General features: G+C 41.0%; 2 long non-coding RNA genes across 2 annotated transcripts; both read left to right on the top strand.

Annotated features, from left to right (window-relative positions):
• Positions 1 to 1,639: 1,639 nt before the first annotated feature.
• Positions 1,640 to 4,972, top strand: LOC116571148. Its single transcript, XR_004277733.1, has 3 exons — positions 1,640 to 3,512; positions 4,376 to 4,481; positions 4,774 to 4,972. It is a non-coding gene; the product is annotated as an uncharacterized LOC116571148 (long non-coding RNA).
• Positions 4,973 to 13,830: 8,858 nt separating this feature from the next.
• Positions 13,831 to 18,180, top strand: LOC116571147. The gene is made up of 3 exons (XR_004277732.1): positions 13,831 to 13,932; positions 14,201 to 14,341; positions 17,968 to 18,180. It is a non-coding gene; the product is annotated as an uncharacterized LOC116571147 (long non-coding RNA).
• The last annotated feature ends 3,911 nt before the right edge of the window (positions 18,181 to 22,091 follow it).

The following is a 22,091-nucleotide window of genomic DNA, read 5'->3' as shown; positions in this document are numbered from 1 at the left end:
TGAATTTTTTCTTTTTCTTTTCCCTTTTGCCTCGTTTTCTTTATCTTTAGAGAGCACTTCACGGTAGGCACAATAGTCTTGTTTGAAAGGTGGACCACATGGGAAGATTTTCTTTAATCAAAGATTACTCGTGTGTATTTTGATTCCTGACCTCAGGAAGGCCCAGCCATGGTAGTTAAAGCAGAATTGTTTACAGCCATGTGAAAATTACACTGAGATAGCAGGGGTCCTGCCCACAGGATTGATTAAGCTGCAGGGCAAAGGACACAGGTTGCTAGAAATCTTGGTAACCACTATTCTGGGTCCACGAAGGCATTATGATCCACTGCTCTAGATTGGGGAAAGTTTGATTATGTAACCTGGGCACTTAATATCACATGCCTGTATTAAAAAGCTCAATTCTCTCAACTGCCAAGAAAAGAATTCTTGGGGAATTCAGAGAAATGATTTTGTAGAGTTTTAATTAAGATCTCATCACAGAGCTTGGACCCGTTAAGTGACTATCTGAATTGCTTTCCTGTGAGGGCTTCCAGAGTCCACACCAGGACACAGAGCTCTCTGGACAAGCACATAATTGGTTCCCTAGAGGAGAACGGGGCGGCAAGGACTGTTTTAGGTGTTTTCAGGGTCAGTCTTTAAGGATGTTGCCAAACTATAATCCTGTTCATCTGTGGTCTCTTAAAAATCTTTCCTGAAATCCCCAACAGTCCAGGGAGGTATCACCATGTCTGGAATTGAACACGGATACCATACTCACTTCTATCTTTGGAGATGATTATCCACAATGCTAGCCCAGACTTGTAGGCTCAGAAGGTAGCTCTCCCCCTGATTGATTCACCCACCTCCCCTCACGTTGTTAGATAAGACAGCATTTCTGGTGGATATTCGCGCTCAGAACTATTATTGGACTAATTCATATGTGTAGAAATTCCCATATAAAATGTGGCAGTAATCAAGCAGTTTGGTAACTGTGTTGAACAAAACAATATTTGTACAACTTTTTGTAATGCAGATGGAGGAAACTTTTTAAAAAGGGTATCCAAGTTTTATTCCACTAGGAGCATATCTTAATGTCCTAGCAAATGCACAGCCCATCACACATGTGTGGTTCCCCATACTAAAGGGATATGGATAGGAAAATTTGCCTCTTTCACTCAGAGGCCACCCTCTTTGCTACGTATCTCTACAGAGATGCTTCTGTTTTTTTAGCATTATGCTGTGGCTCAAATGAATGTCTTATTCTGAAACAGTAAGTTTGCTGAAGCTGAGTTGTAAAAATTCTACTGCATACGTATTGCCATCACGGGAGCTTGGGAAGATGATTATGTTTTACTATAAGTTGGTAGATGACTGAGAACAAATTTGAGAAGACTTAAATATTAATTCATTCCTGTATTCAACACATGTCTATTCCATGTCCTCTATGTTTTTTTTTTTTTTAAGATTTTATTTATTTATTTGACAGAGAGAAATCACAAGTAGACGGAGAGGCAGGCAGAGAGAGAGGAAGGGAAGCAGGCTCCCTGCTGAGCAGAGAGCCCCATGTGGGACTCGATCCCAGGACCCTGAGATCATGACCTGAGCCGAAGGCAGCGGCTTAACCCACTGAGCCACCCAGGTGCCCCTATGTCCTCTATGTTTTAAGGAACTGAACTAGGCCCTGGAGATACAGAAACAGAAACAGAAGAGAGATGGCCCCTGGCCTCACAGAGCTTAGGAAAGAAATAGGACTGCACATAAGCCAAGATGTGATTATTACCTTATTGGATGGATAGTATAATAGGGGTGTTCAGAGCACTCGAGGACCACATGGAAGGGAACACAGCCCAGACTTGTAGGGTTAGGGTAGGATTCTGGAAGGTAGCATCAGTGGAGGCTTCTAGAAGAAGTGACAGATAAGCCCAAACCTGAATAATATGTAGGGATTGGTCAGATACGGAGTTCATGTATGTGGGTGAACACTCAATTCAAAAGAAACAAGTGGAAATGCACAGAGGTGACAGCATGGAGACTTCAGAAAACTTGGAAGCCCTTTGGTGTGACTGGTAGATGGAGTGCAGCAGACCGGGTAAAAAATCCAATGGTCATTAGACCATGAAGGCCATTGTGAGCCATGTGAGCATTCACGACTTTTTACTCAAGGCAATAAGATCTAGGAAAGATTATCAGCAGGGGAGTAGCATTATCTGGGAAGGAGCACCTGTAGAGAATAGACCAGAAAGAGAGTGGACTGCACTCAGAGACCATTTTGGAAGATATGGGGGCTATCTAAATGAGAGATAATCATACCTTAACAGAGAGACTGACAGTGGAGATAGCCTCTCAGAAGGCTATCAGGATAGGTCACAAAATCAAAGAGCAAACTAAATAAGCAGCCTGTGGGGCCAGAAATGGAGTGCTTTTATCTTCAGAATCTTCCAAAGCCCAAGGAGCCATTTTTTCCCTAGAGTGTTGCCATAAAACATGTTGGTTCCAATCATCTCTGACTTACTGGGTATATTCTTTCAGAATTCAGTCTCAGGAGAGAAAATCTAAAGGGACCAGCTTAGACCTCACCTCCTAACCCCAGGCAGCCATGGTTGATACGTTCTGTTACCAGGGACCTGGATGGAGGAGGTGAAGAGCCAACTGGAGCAGTAGCCCCAATGATATGGGGGTGGGGGCAGGGGGAGCAGTCAAACTCTAGAGCCAGGCCCCCAGCCTGGCAACTGTGTGGATGGGTGTATGATCCTCTGAAAGAGGAAGAGGAGCAGGTTTGAAGCTAGGAGTGGGGAGTAGCATTTAGTATCGGGCATATGTATGAAGACGTCTTGCAGGAAAGTGAAAATACAAGCCTAGAACCAAGAGAACAATATCCTGGCTGAGGAGATGTCCTCAGCTCTCGTATGATGGTAAAATCCATGGGGATGGAGATGATTTATACAATGCCAGCCCAGACTTGGGAATGGACAAGATGGTGTAAGGACAGTGAGTAGTATGAGGGGAAGAGAGGCTTAGATAGAATCCTCAGAATTCATGTGGGCAGATCTAAGAGGTATTAGTGGTAAAGAAGGTTTGACCTGGGCTGTCATCGCCAGCCTCAAGATGATGGCCAAAGATCCCACCTCCTGGTATTCACCCTGGTGTGAAATATCCTTCCCCCATTGGACTGAAATTTATGTATGTAGCCAACACAATGTGCAGAACTGATGGCATTTTAAGTTATAAGATTCTGTGTCTTTTGTTTTGCTCCCTCTCTCTCTCGGATCTTTCTGCCCGTTGCCATGTTGTGAGCACAGAGAACCCCATGTGATGAACAATTCAGGCTTTGGTTATCCTCTAAGGGACTAAGCTTGGAAGCAGACACTCCGACCCTGGTCAAGCCCAGGCGACTACATCCCCAAGTCACAAATAGCTACTGGATTCATGACAGATCCCGAACCAGAATCACCCGGCTGAGCTGCTCCTAGATTTCTGACCACTGATACTGTGAGATGATAATTTCTTGCTGTTTTAAACCACTGAGTCTTAAGGTAATCTGTCATATAGCAATAGATATTGAGCACAAAGTGCTCTGTAACTTAGAGTTTCTAAAATTGTCATTCCAGCTTAGTTAGCATACAGTTTTATATTAGTTCCAGGTGTACAATATAGTGATTCAACAATTCTATGCATTATTCAGTGCTTGCTGTGATAAGTGTGCTCTTGATCCCCACTTCAGCCACCACCACCCCCCGCCCCCCTCTGGTAACCATCAGTTTGTTCTCTAGAATTAAGAGCCTGATTTTGGGTTTATCTCTTTTTTTCCCCCCTTTGTTCATTTGTTTTGTTTCTTAAATTCCACATATGAGGGGTGCCTGGATGGTATACTTGGTTAAACATCCAGCTCTTGGTTTGGTTCAGGTCATGCTCTCAGGGTTGTGGGGTTGAGCCCCATGTTGGGCTTCCTGCTCAGTGTGTGATCTGCCTAACATTCTCTTTCCTTCTCTCCAGCCCTGCATGCTCTCTCTCTCTCTCAAATAAACAAATCTTTTTAAAAAATCCACATAGGAGCCAAACCATATGGTATTTGTCTTTCTTTGAGTGACTGCTTTTGCTTAGCATTATGCTCTCTAGATCCCCCCATGGTGTTACAAATGGCAAAAATTCATTCCTTTTTATGGCTGAGTAATATTCCATTGTATATGTAGACCGTAACTGCTTCATCCATTCATCTATCAGTGAATATTTGAGCTGTTTCCATAATTTGGCTATTGTAAATAATGCTGCAATAAACAAAGGGGTGCATATATCTTTTTGATTGGGTGTTTTTGTCTTCTTTGGGAAAATACGTAGTAGTGTAACATGGCAATTCTATTTTCAATTTTTTGAGGAAACTCCATACTGTTTTCCACAGTGGCTTCACCAGTTTGCATCCCCACCAACAATGCACAAGGCTTCCTTTTTCTCCACATCATCACCAACACATGTTTCTCGTGTTTTCTATTTTAGCCATCTGACAGGTATGAGATGGATAACTTGGATCCTGTCAATGTTTTTCCTCTGAAAGTAATTCAGTTCTATTATTCAGGTTTCTTTGTATAGCATTTTATTTCCAATCTCCCTTCACAAATTGTTACTAAACCAATAATGACTTTCAGGGTCACTTGTTCATTTCTAGCCATATTTATTTATTTTTCTTAGTAAGTGTAATAGCCCTATATGTGTAACTTCTTGGGACTTTTATTGGTTAAATAGATTTTTTAACATCTAAGGAATAAGCTCTACAAAGAAGACTTTTTTTTTAATTCACAGTGCAGAAAAGAGAGGACCAAGGAAATTGACTGCTAGAAAGAAGGAAGAACAGTTGTCAAGAAGGAAAGCTGCTGAGCTTGGACAGCACCTGCTAATTTTATGTGAGCTTTATCTTCATGCAAAAATGGTCACCTCTTAGAGGGCAACTGCATTCTTTTTCCCTGGGAGGGTGGAAGAGAAAAGAAATCGGGAGAATTTAAGTGGCTAATGAAAACTTTAAGGCATTGATTATATTCTGATTATACTCAAATAATTTAAAGATAGTAAAAAATTGGTCGGTGTCATTGCTTTGGAGACTTCTCTGAAAGAACTAGTACAGTACTATTTCTCAAAAAATGAAGGGGGATGTAGTTCTTTATTTAACCTTCAACTCACCCTAACAAATAACAAGTAACAAATGGCATGAAATATTTGCAACATATATGACAAAGTTTTAATATTTTTCTATATAAATAGCTTTTACAAATCAATTAGAAAAGGTACTAAATAGAAAAATGGACAATTGACACAAATGGAGATTCAGCAAAGAGAAATAAATAGCTATAATTAGAATTTATAACTGAACAAATAAAAATTAAAGATACCATTTTTCACCTTTCAAACTGGCAAAACTATTTTTTTAAATCCAGTGTTAGGAAGGCCTAGATAAAAAAACATTCTCAAATACTACAGAGGAGAGTTGAAATTAATAAAACTTTTCTGGGGCACCTGAGTGGCTTGGTTAAGCATCTGTCTTCAGCTCAGTTCATGTTCCCAGGGTCCCAGGATCGAGTCATGTGGTGCCCCTGTTCAGCAGGGAATCTGCTTCTCCCTCTCCCACTGCCCCTGCTCATGCTCTCTCTTACTCACTTTTTTCCAAATAAATAAATAAAATATTTATTTAAAAAAAGTTTTCTGAAAGACTTTTTGGACATTTGCTTTCATCATCTTGCTAATGTACATAAGTCTTGACTCAAAAATACAGTTTCTCTGATTTTACTGTGAGTAAATATCTGAGGATATAATCAAAGATTTTTTTTTTAAGGATTTTAGTTACAGTGGTTTGTGAAATCTGGTTACAAGGGACAGAACCCCAATATGAAAAGGCATAAGTAAAAACAGAGCACTTACTGGCCAGAGGAGTCCAAGAGTTTGAAGAACCGAGGCACAGAAGGCAGGAAGGTAGCTGCAACAACTGGACTGAGAGTTTGAATGTTGACAAGTCTCATCCTACCACTCTTTTTGCTGTTCTCTGAGCATTCTCTAATTTTTTTTAAATACCTTTGTTTCTAAAGATTTTATTTGACACATAGAGAGAAAGTACAAGCAGGGGGAGCAGCAGGGCAGAGGGAGAAGGAGAAGCAGATTTCCTGCCAAGTGGGGAGCCCAATGTGGGATTCGATTCCAGGACCCTAAGATCATGACCTGAGCCAAAGGCAGCCAGCCAACCAACTGAGCCTCTCAGGCATTGTATGTTCTCTTATTTTTAAGACAGACTGGATCTTCCCCATGATGGGAAACATCTCCATTGGTCCAATGGATGTTATTAACAAAGGAGTGGCTGACTAATCTCAAATTCTCTGAGTTCTAGTGCAATTCCAAATCTACAGAAAGCCTCTGATGCTCCATTCAGAAGCTCACCCATGGAACTGTCAATTGCAGTGGTGATGATTGGCTTTTATGTATTTTTTAACATTTATTTATTTATTTTAGAGAGCGTGTGCATGAGCAGGAGGAGGAAGAGTGGGAAAGGAGGGAGAATCTCAAGCAGGCTCTGTACTCTCACGGAGTACAGAGCCCAATCCTGAGCTCCATCCCAGGACCCCAACATCATGATCTGAATGGAAATCAAGAGTCAGATGCTTAACCAACTGAGCCACCCAGGTGACCCCAAGGATTGGCCTCCGTTGATGCAGATATACCCAACTGAGGTGGGTTGGTATGGCTAAGATGGCGGGATCGTGAGAACACATAGCAGTTTCTGTCATAGCCATGCAGCCTTGGAGAAAGGGGAGGGTACAGTGATTGGGTAGGCGACTCCATAGATATCTACTGGAAATTTTGGGGGTTTTCCATAGGATAAGCCAAACACTAGATGGAGTATGGTGTCTAAAGATGGAACTAGAGACGGAGAACGAGAATCATGGGGTAAACATCAGACAGCCATTGGTGACTTTATTGATGGCAGAAGACAAGAAGTTGACACGTGTATCACTGAATCTCCTACTATATGTTACTTTCTTGAGATGGACTTAACAGCATGGCTATAGAAGGGAGGCACTAATATTTATTACATTCCTCCAGTATGCCTAACGCTGAAGAAAGTACCCATATACCTAAATATCCAAATACATTGTATATATGAATACATGAAACATATATTCATATGTTTCATACATTAATATATAGGATATGATGAAATTTCATATATGATTTCAACTCTGTAAGATTTAGGAGGCCTGTTTGATATAGAACAACATGGAAATCTGAGAAATGTTAAATAAGTTACCCAAAGTTGCACAACTAGGAGATAGTCAAACCAGTTTTCAAACCCTGACTCCTATGTGCTGGAGTCACCTCATATTTCTCAAAATTTTGAGATGAGTCACCTCATCTTTCTCAAAAGTTTACCCCAAAAATATTTTAAGGATTTGGCATGTTTTTCACCAATGCCTGCATTACATATACCATTTTCTTTTCTTTTCTTTCTTTCTTTTTTTTTTTTTTTTTTTTGCATTTCCTAAAGCTTGAGTTTATATAGACTGATTTTTCTCCAAAGTAAAATGTATATACCATTATTTTTGCATATTTATAAAACTTTCAAAGTTAATTTGTAACTAAATGTCTCCCAAACAATGCCAATCCCTTACCTAATATCATCCTTAGGGAGATGGCTCTTCACGGGGTGAGGGAAATACTCTTCTCCAATATGCTCATCTCTGACTGCCCATTCCTTTGAGACATGACAATTCACCACACAGTGGCTGTCCTACCCCTTTCACATTGCACGGGAGCTAGGGCTGGCTTTGGGATGGATGAGCATATTAAAGTGTCCAGGAGCCACTCGATCCTGTGTCAAACATCACCTGCCCAAACCTTCACCCGCCCTTTGAGGGCAGAAACACTAAAAGCTGTGCTGTTTAGTAAACCTGTACAGCAAATTCCTTCTGGTTTGAAGTTGTCTGTTGATGAGCATATCATGGAAGACAGAATCAAGAGCTTTGTGAAATTCAAGCTCCATTACATCTATTTCATCCCTCTGATCTTCCAGGCCTGTCACTCTGTTTTAGAAGGAAATTGGATGGTCCTGACAAGACTGTTCTTCACAAAACAATGTTGATTATTACCTAGTATTCTGTGATCGTATGGGTGTTTGCAAATTGATTTTTTTGATGATTTGTTCTAGTATTTTCCACGTCTGAACACTAAACTGACTACACTATGATTTTCAGGGCTGTCCCTTTCTCAATTTCAGATATAGCTCTGATCTCTACTGTTTTTACTGTTCAATGGCCTCACTGATCCCTGCTGAATTTTTAAAATTGCTTTTGAAAAACATCATTAGGCTTGCTTAGATGTTATGTAAGGGGAAACACTTGAAGGAAATGATAACTTGAACATTTACAGCTAATTTTTAGAACAGAAAACATGGTAACAAAGACTTGAAATCTGGAGTTTCTTACAGATTTGCCAGGCCCTCTGTAGCCCTAAGGTTGGCCCTCAACAAAACCTAGAATGTATAAGGTTAGCGTTACGGGGGCCTAACAGTAAGTAACGCTTCATGAAATAGTTAAAGATGTTTAAGGCTGATTGATTCAAATATTTGTTCCCCTTGGCAAGCTTGCTTTTTGAAAGATACACACAGATTATGGGATAAGAAATACTTTTTAGACACAGAGAGACTTGTTAGCCCTCCAAAGGGAATAATCATCGATGGAGATCAATGCAACTGCTTTTTCCTGCTATTAGGTTCAGCATCATGTTAGAAGCACAGGTGAGATGTCCTTGTCATTAATGCACTATGAAAATGGGTCGGCAGCCAGCTTAGTAGAGTCTTACTCTGTGGAAATGATATCAAGATGGGAGCTTTGGAGGTTGTACTTTGACTCACTTATAGGGAAACCAAAGAACAGCTGTGCAAACCTTTCCCAAACATCTGGGGGTAAATACAAGGTGAATACACCTGGATGTGCTCCGAATGGGGAAACAATGGGATGGTCTTCATTCTCTTAAGTCCTTTCTTGGAGCCTTCATAGGCTCACTGGAGCGTCAAAGTAATAGTTCAGTAAAGAGAGCTTTGTGACTCCAAGGCAGACAGAACCATTTTTCAATTGCAGAAGTACTTAATTCTTTCTCACTTTAAGTGTGAAAGCCATTTGGGTGATAGCCCAGACAGGGTATTGCAGACCGGGAGTGAAAAACTCTTGGCCTCTAAGAAGAAACAGTGGGGGGGGGGGGGGGGGTGGAAAAAAACCCCTCATTTACCATTTACTAAGAGACCAAGAAAAAAAAAATATTGCATTTAGAAAAAATTGCTTTTGGCAACTGCGTTTAAGACTCTCAGATTTGGAAGTTAAACATGGGAAAATGTTATAAACGGGTTGCACCATATTTGTCTATCACTCTCTTTTTGAAGTGGCAATCTGGGGGACTGGAAAGTATGAACACATCTCTATTCTGGTGCAGCTTGCTGAGAACTGCGAGTTACAGAATGAAGCCTGCCTGTTGGGCTGCTGCTTATAAATAGAAGGAATCTGGTTCATGCCATGGCGGGGGGTTGGGGAGGCTTCCATTTGATTTCTCGCATGTGGGTGAAGACGGCTACTGTGTATTTGACAGGGCAGCTCAGCTGTCATAGGCTGGCATGTAGTGGCAGAAGGAGGAGAGGGGCCCAGCAAACCACCATTCTCTGAGCGCGCTTCTTGAAGACTTGGGATGTTCCCTATAGCAATCAGCCTCAGCCTTGGGTTAGGATTCCGGGGTTGGCGGGAGTGTCACAACGGAGGCCCTGGGAGGTCTGCAGTGTCAGTCACGTGGCTCTTAGCTGCCCCCACTAGCTACTGGGCAACAACTCATCCTCCCAGAGGACAGGCATTCTCTTCCTCCTCCTCAATTTTTGATGGGTGGTAGCTATTTTATGAGATGATGGGCCTAGAGAAATTTGAGAATTATGGGAGGCTCATATTCAGGTAGGAAAATAATATTATTAGAAAAGAGGTAACAGTACCTGCTGAATAGGTTACTGTATTTACAGCATTTTATTTCATTCCCACCATAACACAATTATGTAGGTAGTGTCAGCCCAACTTAAATTCATGGAAGTGGAGCTTCAGGGTAATGAAGTGATCAGACCCAAGTTCATAACCAGGAAGCAGTATCAGTCTACCCAACTTGAGCTCGACAGCATGGCCAATTGGTTTACCTTTTCCTTGCATGAGGAAGTCACACCTGTGGGTTGTGCTGAGAGCTGATTACCCTAGGAGACCAGTGAGCCTCTGTAATGTAGCCCAGGCTATGGCTTCGGTCTTTGCCCTTGTACAGAGGAGACGTGGACTCTGTGGTTGCCAGTCTCTGGCAATTCTGTCAAAAGCCACATACTATAGTTCAGCACCGGGCCCAGAGGGGATTAAAGCCATTTGTCAAGACTCTGTGAGACTTTCCACATTTTCAGGGTGAGCAAAAAGTCCTTATTTATTCCTCTGAGATTGCTGTCATCCAGCTGTCCTTTTGGCCCTTTAGAAAGTGCCAGAGTTTATGCTGCTCACCTGGCCGTATTTCTCACAGTGACAGCAGTGTGTGTGTGTGTTTCTCTGTCTTCATCCCTGGTCTCTGGTTCATTTGTGTTTTTCTTATGCTTTGTTATGCTACTGTTTTTCTTATGCTTCAAGTCTAAGCCCCAAACATCTTCAGGATCACTGTCATGGGGATGCTTTGGAGTCTGTGAATAATATTCAGTGATTTTCAGACTTCTATCAGTTTGATAATACACTTCTCACCAGCCTGTACATGAACAGTGTGCCCTGGAGAATCATAACTCTGCTGTGTCCTTCCATAGAGATCTTGCAAGGGCTTTACTCACTCAGCTTGGTTGGACATATGCAGGCATTGGGTCCCAAAAGTTGATCCGAGGACCAGATCATGTTTCTGAAAAAGCTTTCACCAGATATTTTTTCTTTTCTTTTTAAAGATTTACTTTAGAGAGGGGAGAGGGAGAAAAAGAGAGGGCAGTCATGTGCACGAGTCAGGAGAGGGGCAGATGGAGAGAATCTTTAAGCAGACTCCCTGCAACTCCCACCCCTAATGTGCATGGAGCCCAATGCAGGGCTCAATCCGATGACCCATGAGATCATGACCTGAGCTGAAACCAAGAGTCAGACACGTAACCAACTGAGCTGCCTAGGTGCTCCACTTTCATCACATCTTGAACAAATAGATGCATGAGCAGATGCAATTAGTAAGTTAAAAAAAAGCTAGCCAATTTAAAGAAGTAGTCTTTCATCTAAGTGTACATTCTTCATAACTGTGTGTACCTGTGTTAGAATTTTTTTTTTAATCAATGGACATTACAGAGGGCCAATGTTTATTTTCTAAGGCCTATTTTATTTATCCTTCCCCTTCAGCAAATGGTCAATTTCATATGGATTCCTAAAATTACAAACAGATTCCTTACTATTCTCTGCAATCCTCAATCTGGCAACCAGTAATGCCATATATGATTTTTTTTCTATCTCTACCATCCTACACCTGCATCTCCCAAACTCCATCAGCGGAGAGAGTCTCAGAATGGGAGGAAAAGCAGAAAACACTGGAAAGAAGAACATAATTCCATTGCTATACAAAAAAAAAAATATATATATATATATAATATTTAAATTGCATGTAATTTGTAAAGATTACACAGAGCATGTATTTACATATTTATATACATTTGTTTATAGAGGCTCTTTGAATGTATGTAAGCTGAAGATTTTTCTTTGGATGCTCTAGCACTTAGTCTTTTTGACGGAGACCATTAAAAGTCAGAGGATTTACCTTGGGGATGTGAGAGGTAGCCTTAGAGTCTCTGTGGTCTATTTTCTTTTCTTTCTCCTGTTGCCTTCCCTCTCCTCGTTCCCCCTCTCCTTCGCAGTACTGAGCTTACACCAGACAAGAGGGGTTCTTCTTTGGCCTCGTACCCTAGAGAGCCCTACTTGTCACAAAGAGACATAAATGAATTAAAGACCATGTGGGCACCTCTGTCGATTGGGATCCAGTGTTCAGTACTGGGGTGGTGTAACCCTAAACATCCACGCTCGTAATTAACACTGTTCAGGCCCCAGGGAAATGGGGACCTTCTCCGTCCCTGCCTTTTGTCCTTAAAATAATAAAGATGACTCCATCCAAATGCCAGGAAGACCTCTGGGTTGTACCCTTGATACATCAGAAACAAACATTACTTTGGAGCTAGTGACAAGATTTGAATGGCAGAGGCACGTAGGTAAGAGAAAAGACAAATTAATTAACTTGTCAAATCATTGTTCTCTGATAGCATGAGTGTGATAGTCTCATGTGACCAAGTATCATTTCCCATTAGTGCTGAACATACACTTTCTTATTCCTCCTTGTGGTTCCAGAGGTATTTACAAATTAGCACAATATTCAGAGCACCAGCACATGGAGTCTGAGAAACATTTTGTAAGATTAAATAATCCAATTACTACTAAATCTGTCTAGATATGGATAAAGGTACAGTGTGAGAAGTATTCTGCTTTACGTTATTGCATGGTTCTAGATACTGCTTTGAGAGATGGTGAAAATCATGATATGACAATGTATATATTGAAGTGGAAATATTTTATAACTTCTATAGCAAAAATAATCTATTATACACAATCTAGATATCATGCATGAGCATGATATATAAAGGAATTCTGTTAACTCCAGGTACTACTTCTTTAGCAGAGTGAATGTTCTCCAAATAGAAATTAATAATAAAAAATTATCCTAGGGCCACCTGGGTGGCTCAGTGGTTTAAGCCTCTGCCTTTGGCTCAGGTCATGATCTCAGGGTCCTGGGATCGAATCCTATATCAAGCACTCTGCTCAGCAGGGAGCCTGCTTCCCCCCTTCTCTCTTCCTGCCTCTCTGCCTACTTGTGATCTCTGTCAAATAAATAAATAAAATCTTTTAAGGGGCGCCTGGGTGGCTTAGTAGGTTAAAGCCTCTGCCTTCGGCTCAGGTCATGATCCCAGGGTCCTGGGATAGAGCCCCGCATCGGGCTCTCTGCTCAGCAGGGAGCCTGCTTCCCTTCCTCTCTCTCTGCCTGCCTCTTTGCCTACTTGTGATCTCTGTCTGTCAAATAAATAAATAAAATCTTTATAAAAAAAAAATTATCCTAGACTATAATATTTCAAGAAGTGTGTCTATTTTAGCATTGGTGTCAATAGAATACAAATACATGCAAATGCTGATTATAACATAATTAGTGTTTTGCTGAAACAAAGGCAAGAAAAGCAAATTTTATGGAAAATATTTGTGAATTAATGAGTTATTTTATTACTTATCAAACAGCACTATAGCCCATCAAAGGAACACTCAGACATGCACAATATAATTAAATCCAGTCATCTTTGAGAGTTTGTTGACTCTCAGTCATATAAAAACCCATAGCTTTAAACAGAGTTTTCCTTCTATCATTGTGAATATTTATTTGTCAAGGAAGGGGCTAGAATATGTATTATTTAACAGTCTGTTAACCCGCTTTGTATCTTATGACTATTGAGCTCTATAGCATATGGGCTACCATTCGAACGAACCCTTGTCATATTTTTCCTTCTTTCCGCTCATTTTCTCCCTTCTTTTCCTTTCTCTTCTCTTTCATGTAGCTTCATTTCTTCCTCTTATTCCTCTCTTCTCTCCTATTTGTCCTTCTCAATCTAATGCACAATCTCAAGGGCCATCTGTATTTTTTCTAAAGCAAATCAAATCCATGCCCAAATCTCCACTGCTCCCCAATAAGAAGAAATCCAATGGGGTTTGTCATTATAGAGATGGGTATGAGGGTGGAATTCTCTTCCCCCTTCTCTTTCTCTAGGGCCATATAACAAGTTGGAAGGTTTATACAGCAGTCAGAAGGCCTTCTCTTTCAGACATCACATTGACCCCTGATGCCTGGTGTACCAAGCTGGGTGCCTCACCAGAGGTGGGTATGTCTGCAGTTTCTTCCTTGCCAAAGCTGAGACCCAGTGTCAGCGCTGCTCTTGGGGAGCTTGGTGGTTAGAGTCCAGGCCCTCTAGGGTACCACAGCCATTCCCTTCTGGGGTGCTGCCTCCTTCCAGGGCGCTGGGAGAGCTGGGTGTGGGTCACATTTTTTTTTAGGGGTCTATCAACCCCAACCCCTTTCCAGGTCAGGAGAAATATCCCTGCTTCCTTTAGCAAGATTCTAATGCCCCCTCCCTCTCCACCCCTAGGGTGATTCCTTCAGAAATCTGATGCTTCTGGAAAAATAAGACTGGGGGTCAAGACAAAGGTAATTTCTGCTTTTATGAATCACAAACTCCTCCAAAGCCAGGAACTGAACACAAAGTCCCATCTATCTGCTTGGAAGAAAGGTAAGATAAATACTAGAATGGCAAAACAGTATTTTAAAAAATTATCTCACACATTTGGACTTGGGCATGAGGGGAAAGCTGCACTGAATGCTTAATTCTGGAGACTTAAGGACACTTGGAAAATAAAGGGGCCCAGCTAATAATGACTGGTTTTAGGTTGTAAGGGAAGTTTCAGATTTTGGTGTAGGTTATGCACTCAGCTTACTGGAGAAGATTTGGAGACAGGGACTCCAGGTCATATTTCTGTCCAGGAATGGAGTCAGTGCACTTTGCTGGCACCTTCCCTGAGGTCTGCCTCTTGGAAATTAGTGTTTTCCTCAAGCTCCAGTGTTCACCCCTCCTCCAATACCTGCCTGATGTCACATATATACTTAACATATAGGCGAAATTAAACATGCTCAAAGGTGGGCTCTTTCTTTCTATAGTCACTTATTCATTCAAAAAATATTTGTTGAGGGCCTTCTGATTACCAGGCATGATACTAGGTGCTGGGTGTACACAGATGCACAAAATAGGCATGGTGTTGCCCAGTAAAACTTACAGCTCATTAGAGGTGAGAATCAATAAACAAACCAGTAAATCTGAATTACAAACTGTGCTAAGAGAGTGAACACAGAGAATGACCAGGACATCAAAAGCTAAAACATCACTGTATGAAGAACTGAAGGAACTAGAAAAGCTTTGTGAAAAGCTTTGCCTTCTCCATAGAAAGCTCAGAAACTTTCCAACTGTACATAAATTTTAAAGGATGTCATATGAAGACTTCCTTTCATTAATTGTAAGGAGTTGAGCTAGCATCAACAGCTGGAAGCCTTAGATCCACGGTGGATTGAGAGGGTGCAGACTTTAGTGAGTTGTAAAGGAACGGAATGGTTTGGTTGAGGAGAGGGGTGATAGTTTTTTTTTTTTTTAAAGATTTTATTTATTTATTTGACAGAGTTCACAAGTAGGCAGAGAGGCAGGCAGAAAGAGAAAGGAGGAAGCAGGCTTCCTGAGAGCAGAGAGCCAGATGTGGGGCTCGATCCCAGGACCCTGAAATCATGACCTGAGCCAAAAGCAGAAGCTTAACCCACTGAGCCACCCCAAGTGCCCTGGGGCAACAGCTTTGACTAAAAATGGCCACACTTAGTACTCAATAATAAAAAGGAGTAAATACAGGACAGTGTGGATGAATCTCAAAAACATTACGCTAAGTGAAAGGAAACTTCTACAAAACTATCATATATTGTGTGGCTGAAACTCTAGATCAAACAAAGCTAATCTATAGGGAGTGACCAGAACAATGATTGCCTGGGGCAAGAAGCAGGACAGTAAGGACTAGGATTAGCAAGGAGGGGTTGTAAGGGAACTTTCTGGAATAATGAACATGTTCTCTGTCTTGACAGCAATTTGGTTTATGCAGGTATATGCACTATCAATATTCATCCAATGGCTCATTGAACATTTGTGCATTTCACTATGTAGATATATATATATATTTTAAAGATTTTTATTTATTTGACAGAGAGAGAGAGAGCACAAGTAGTCAGAGAGGCAGCCAGAGAGAGGAGGGGAGGCAGGCTTCCCGCTGAGCAGAGAGCCCGATGCGGGGCTTGATCCCAGGACCCTGAGACCATGACCCGAGCTGAAGGCAGAAGCTCAATCTACTGAGCCACACAGGCGCCCCCACCACGTATATTTTTACCTGAAAGTAAATAAGGCAGGAAGACAGGAAGACAAAGAAAAAGGAAGGATGGAAGGGAGAAAGGAAAGACAAATAGTGAATTTAGTGTATGATTCGCATGCTGGAGTTTCAAGGGTGGAGTATACTGATGTCTGCATCTACTTTAACTACATGAAAGTCAGATGGACAGATGAATGGATATGCAGATGGAACCCAGCACAGGGAAGCAAGTGCACCTGGCTCCAGTGTCCCAAAAGACCAGGTCTGATCATTTGCTACTGACAAAATCCAAAGGCAGAGACGAGTGGTAGTGAAAGAAGAAAGGGATTTATTTCAGTGAGGCCAACACTGGGAAGACAGTAGCAGACTAATATTTCTTAAAAAATGGTCTCCAAAGTGCTGAAAATACTTCTTGGTTCATATAAAGAAAATGTAGGACAGGGCTTGGTGACTATGTGTAGGTGGGCAGTAAAAGTCAGGTGGATCATTGTCTTGGGGTCAGTCACGCGCAGTCTTGCTGGCAGTCCCTGTTGCTTGAGGAAGGGGTTTTGGTTCGCATCATGGGATACTTTTGCCTGTGGGGTCTTTGCCTGAGTTAAGAGATTGGCTGCAAAGAACTTAATTAGAAAGTTTGAGGTCAAAATGGAGATAGTCAAAGTCCTTTCTCACGGACATGTGATAAGGCAACATAAACAAATGTTAACAATACTAGAATCTAGGTAGTGGGTATGTGGGGATTCACTGTATGATTTATAGCTTTTTGGATGTTTCAGTTTTTTCTTAAACTGTTAAGGGAAAAACAGTCCCTCTTCATTGAAGATCTGTTATAATCTGTTTATCACAGTGCTATGTGTTTTAGACCTATTATTTCTAATACTAAAGAAAATATAATTATTAATAAACTTTTATTTTCTTCTATTGTATATTTATAAATTGTAATGACAAAACTAGGGCTGAGAGGTCACATAACTTGTCAGGAACCATATCATGACTTGGCACACCTGTGTGTTTTCAGTCTACACCTGTGCTATCCAAAATGGTACCCACTCTCCTCATGTAGCTCTTGAGCATTTGAAATATGGCTCATGCAAATGAGGAACTGAATTTATAATTTTAATTTAAACTTAAAAAAAATCCTGATATTTAATTCAGTGAGTGAAAACTCCCTTCAGTTACTGGAAAAGTTTCAAGTATGTTTGTAACAACTTGGGTAAGTAAAGCTACTTTTTCAACTGTAAATTTTATGAAATTTAAATACTTATTAGCAAATATCCTAATGGGAATGTAGCATTCAAACTAGAATATGCCATAAGTGCAGAAGTTGACATGTTTTGAAGAGTTATTGTGAAAAAAAGGATGTCAACTATTTCATTAATAATTTTTAAATTGATGAAATGTTGAAATAATATTTTGGCTGTGTTGGGTTATATTTTTAAATATTAAAATTAGTTCTACCTCTTTTTACTCTTAAAAAATATTACCATTGCATGTATGACTCATATTTTTTGATTTTTTAAATATGTTTATTTGCGAGAGAACGTGAGTGGGTGGGCAGTTTAGAGGCAGAGTAAGAAGCAGGCTCCCCACTCGGTAGGGAGCTGAAAGGCTGGGCTCGATCCCAGGGCCCTGGGATCACGATATGAGCAGAAAGCAGACTCTTAACCACCTGAGCCATCTAGGTGCCCCTCGTAGTGTATTTCTATTGAATGGAGTTGGTCTATGCTTTTACCAGTATACACTAGCCTGGGTAATACTGGTATTCAGGCTAGGGGATGGGAGTTGTCAGGAGCAGGTGTGGGGTGGGGTGGGCTAGGATGGAAGGGCTCCAAGTCACTAAGACTCTTTAAAAATGATGAGATCTGAGGAAACATTATGTAGCATTTACTATACACTAGGGACTATTTTCAGGTCTTGACATGTATTAATTCATTTAATCTTTACTGTCATTATCCCCATTTTGCAGATGAGATGGAAGCAGAGAAGTGCATACGTGGCCATTGAGCAGCAGCTAAATCAAAGTAAAGAAACTGCCACAATTGGGATATACTCAGAATTTAAAACATGCTCTTTCAGACTTCCCTTAAGTGGCTTCTATTTACAGATTTGCTTTCAATCTCAGACTCTCGAGGACGTTTTCTTCTAAGACGATACTGACCCCTTTTTCTGTACAAGTAGCTCTCCGAATTGTACATCTTTCCCAGAATTCGAAGACATTTGTTCAAACAATGGGCATCAAACTAGATAATTGGCCAATAGGAGTACAATGTCGCTGAGCAAATGGATTATTAGAGGGGTCCCGTTTGAGAATTCATCATTTTCTTTCAGTAGGAAGGGTAGTTTAATCTCTCTAAAAGCCTGCCACACCCTGTGATAATTGACTTAGTGGCAGAATTGCCTTGCAGAAAGCTCTTGAATTTCTCTAGCAGTGATGCTGATGGAAGTCTCCAAGAGGCTCAGGAGCTGCTCCGGGTTGTTCTTCCTAGCTATTTACGGAAGGAGAGAAGGGGACTACTGCCTTCAGAGGCAGTTAATTTCCTAAGTGCCAGGCTCTGTTCATTTTGAAGAGACCTAGGATTGGCTGATATTCTAGAAACTGCAACAAAGAAACTCAGGTAAGTTGTCAAAGGTTACTTGAGCAGCTTGGATGGTAGGCACTGTGGGTTTCTAGTACCGGAGATCAAGCCTTTCCCTTCTTTTATGAGTATGTCTTAAAATTCAGGTCAGTACTGATGCCAGTTATAATTCCCGTCTCTTTCCAGAAGGCATTGCCTGCAATGGTTATGAGACCCAGCATGTGTATGCTGTTAACACACTGGCAAAGCTTTCAAACAGTGAAAGAGGAAGCTCTAAAAATTCAGAAGAATGTCACCATAATGCCAGTACTAAGAGGGCAGAAGGGGATAACATGGAAAAGTCTTGAAGAGCCGAACACTTGGAGCATGACAAATGGTAACTCCCACATTCTAAAAACATAGAAGGTGCCAAATACAAGTATCCAAAAGGTGTTACCTTCTGGCACCACAGAATGAAAGTGTCCAGGTTTGTGAGTCATCCGTGACAAATAGCAGAGCGCTTCTTGTATTTAGTTGACTCTAGACCACTGCCACGTCAAGGGCGGTCCTGACCATAGCAGCAGCCGCACCTAACCTCGTTAGGAATGCAGAGTCATGACATCACTCAAATCGACTGGCGATCAAGAATCTGAGTTTTAACCATACCCCTGGACTGACCCTTCTCCAACCTTCTGTGGTGAAGGTTAAGTGTTTTGTTGTTTATTTATTTTCTTTTTTTAAATTGTCACTAGCCCATTCTTTTGTAGAACATGTCCTTTAGCGAGACAAATTCAGCTCTCATCCACGGGCCTCTAGCAGCAGCATCTGTGGCTACAAAAGGTTTAGATCCTTGCTCTCAACATGTCCTCCTTTCTATTGAAGACTGGGAACAACAGATGTGCAGGCTGGCACCAGTCCACAGACCCCACTGGGAATAGCAATCATCTAAGCCATACTTCTTCAGTCCACTGGCCCTCCTCAGTCCCAAAGGATCCCTGTTGCTGCCCGGCCCTCACCAACCTTTGCCATCGAAGACCTCAGAATCTCACAGAGGCCAAAATCATGGAGAGGAGAGTGAACAAGAAACCAGCCCTTCCACGTAGGCTGCTCAGACGGTGACTAAGCTCACTTTCAGCTGAGATAGATCACACAAAATTTAAGTTTTGGATGGACTGCCTTCTTATGTGACTGGATTAAGATGGTGAATTCCAAAGGTTTGCTTTTCATGTATTATTGTTGTGGTTCATGAAACTCCCTGTTGCCATGAGGATGTAGATAGGAAGAAAGTAAATTTATTTTCAAGTCTGTCTTCCAAACAGGGCTGAGCTTCTAATTTTCTCCTGAAAGGCTGTGTTACAGGATTTGGCTGGTCAGATAACATTTGGAGTTCATCAAATTCTAATTGATGAATAAACACAGGGACAAGGTTTCTTTCCCGGCCTTACAGAGTTGTCAGTGTCAGATGAGCTTGAGGTGTTATGAAAATTTTGCTTTACTTTCTACCCCATTTGGTTATCCTCATACCATAACCACATCTCTTAAAATCTTGTTAAAATACATTAGGGCTTATTACATCCCTTGTTTATATTAGGGATTCAGTAAGAGAAGGTGTCAATGATGTAAACACTACATAAAAGGAAAGGCTTCAGAGATGAAAAAAGTGCTTAATGGAGATGCTTAGTGGGAAATGAATTCTGATATTATCCAGAACCAGTTCTTATTCTGAGATGGTCCCCACTTACAAAGAGTGTCAAAGAGCCTTTTAGCAACCTTCAAAAAAAAAAACCAAAAAAAAAACAAAAAAAACAAAACAAAACTATGACTGTTTAAATAAAAGTGTTTCAAACTCTTTATCTGCTATAAATTGTGTATAGCCAAGTGGGTGCATTAGGACTCCTACTAAATCTCTTTATCTGGTGAGATAAAAGAAATGTTTATAATTTTCCTGAAATGTATTTGCTTTTTCCACAGCTTTAGATAATACTGTTAACCCCCTAAAAGAAGCCACTTAAGAAATAGCTATTTAACCTACAACACAAACAGTAGCATAAATCCTTTGGTATTTTTGAATGTCCAAAAATGAATAATTGTGCCTGTTCTAACTACAAACTCTTCTATAAAAAGGAGCCTGGTTTGTGACATTTACCTAATTTAAGAATACCTACGCCAAGTTATTTTGAACAGCTGCTCAGCTAGGTTTCTCGAATTCACTTGTGATGGAAGTATGTCTTCAAGAAAATGAAAACCATGGTCAGATACCATCTGATACCCAGCACCATGGTGAACAAAAGAAAAAGGCCATCATTAGAAGGCGCTGGTGAGGGTATGGTGCACGAAGACTCACAAGCTGGTGGTGGTATGAATTGGAGCAACTACTGTGGAGAACAACTTGGATTTATGGAGTAAAGTAGAGCATTTTTCTTCTAGGTGTATGTCTATGGAGATTCTTACACGTGCACACCGCAATATACACAAGAATCCTCGTATTAGCCTAGTTTCTAATTCAGAAATTCCCAACAGGAAATTCAAATGGCCATCTGCTTGAAGAAGGGATAAATTCATACCGTGATATTCATTAAACTGCAGCAAAAGTGAATTAAAATATAGCTACATGCATCTGCATGGATGAATCCTAAAAACAGAATGTAAGGGGTGCCTGAGTGTGGCTCAGTGGGTTAAAGCCTCTGCCTTCGGCTCAGGTCATGATCTCAGGGTCCTGGAATCAAGTCTGGCATCCGGCTCCCTCTCCCTCTGTCTGCCAATTCCCCTGCTTGTACTCTCTCTCCCTCTCTCTCTCTTTCTCTGAAATAAATAAATAAAATCTTTAAAAAGAAAAAAAAGAAACTCAAATGAATCATTAATAGAAAAAATAATTCATCTTTTGGGGGGAAGAGGGGAATAATCAATGGAGGAGAGTCACATGGTAGAATCTAAAGGAATTGGGTCAGGTTTTATTTCTGAAGTTGGGTGATGTTTACATGGGTGCCCTTAAAAAAATTAGATTTTGTGCATGTAATTTGTAAGCATAAAGTTTTCATAACAAAGTAAAAGTCAATGGAAAAAGGTTCTGTCCTAGAAAGAAATCATGGGACTTTTATCTGCTAGGTCCTTCAGGTTATTCTGGGTAACAAACCATCTCTAACTCACACTGGCTTAGTGAAGCCATGCTTATTTTTCTCTCATTGTTACATGTCCATCGAGAATCATCAGGGGCCTCTGATTATTGTAGTAATTGAGGGACCCAGGCTGACAGAACTCTTATGGGAAAGAGCCTTATGAGTGTCACCTTTGGGAAAAATTACCACCAGATCATCACCTAGAGAGGCATTGGTGGAGAGGGGGAAAAGGAACACAGTAAGTCAAACACTGGCTCCTCAAATTCCTACCTGGAAATGATAAATCATGTCTGCTCACATTTCCTTGATCAGGTGAAGCCCTCTGGCCCTGCTACCAGCTGCCAACGTTGTCAGGCAATCTTCCTAGGTCTCTGAAAAGAGAACATGACTATTTGCTAACAGACCCAGTAACCATAATG

This window comes from Mustela erminea, chromosome 12 (genome assembly GCF_009829155.1).
Source record: "Mustela erminea isolate mMusErm1 chromosome 12, mMusErm1.Pri, whole genome shotgun sequence".
Classification (NCBI taxonomy): domain Eukaryota; kingdom Metazoa; phylum Chordata; class Mammalia; order Carnivora; family Mustelidae; genus Mustela; species Mustela erminea.
The sequence above is the reverse complement of the archived record's forward strand: the minus strand, read 5'-3'. Positions and strand labels throughout refer to the sequence as shown.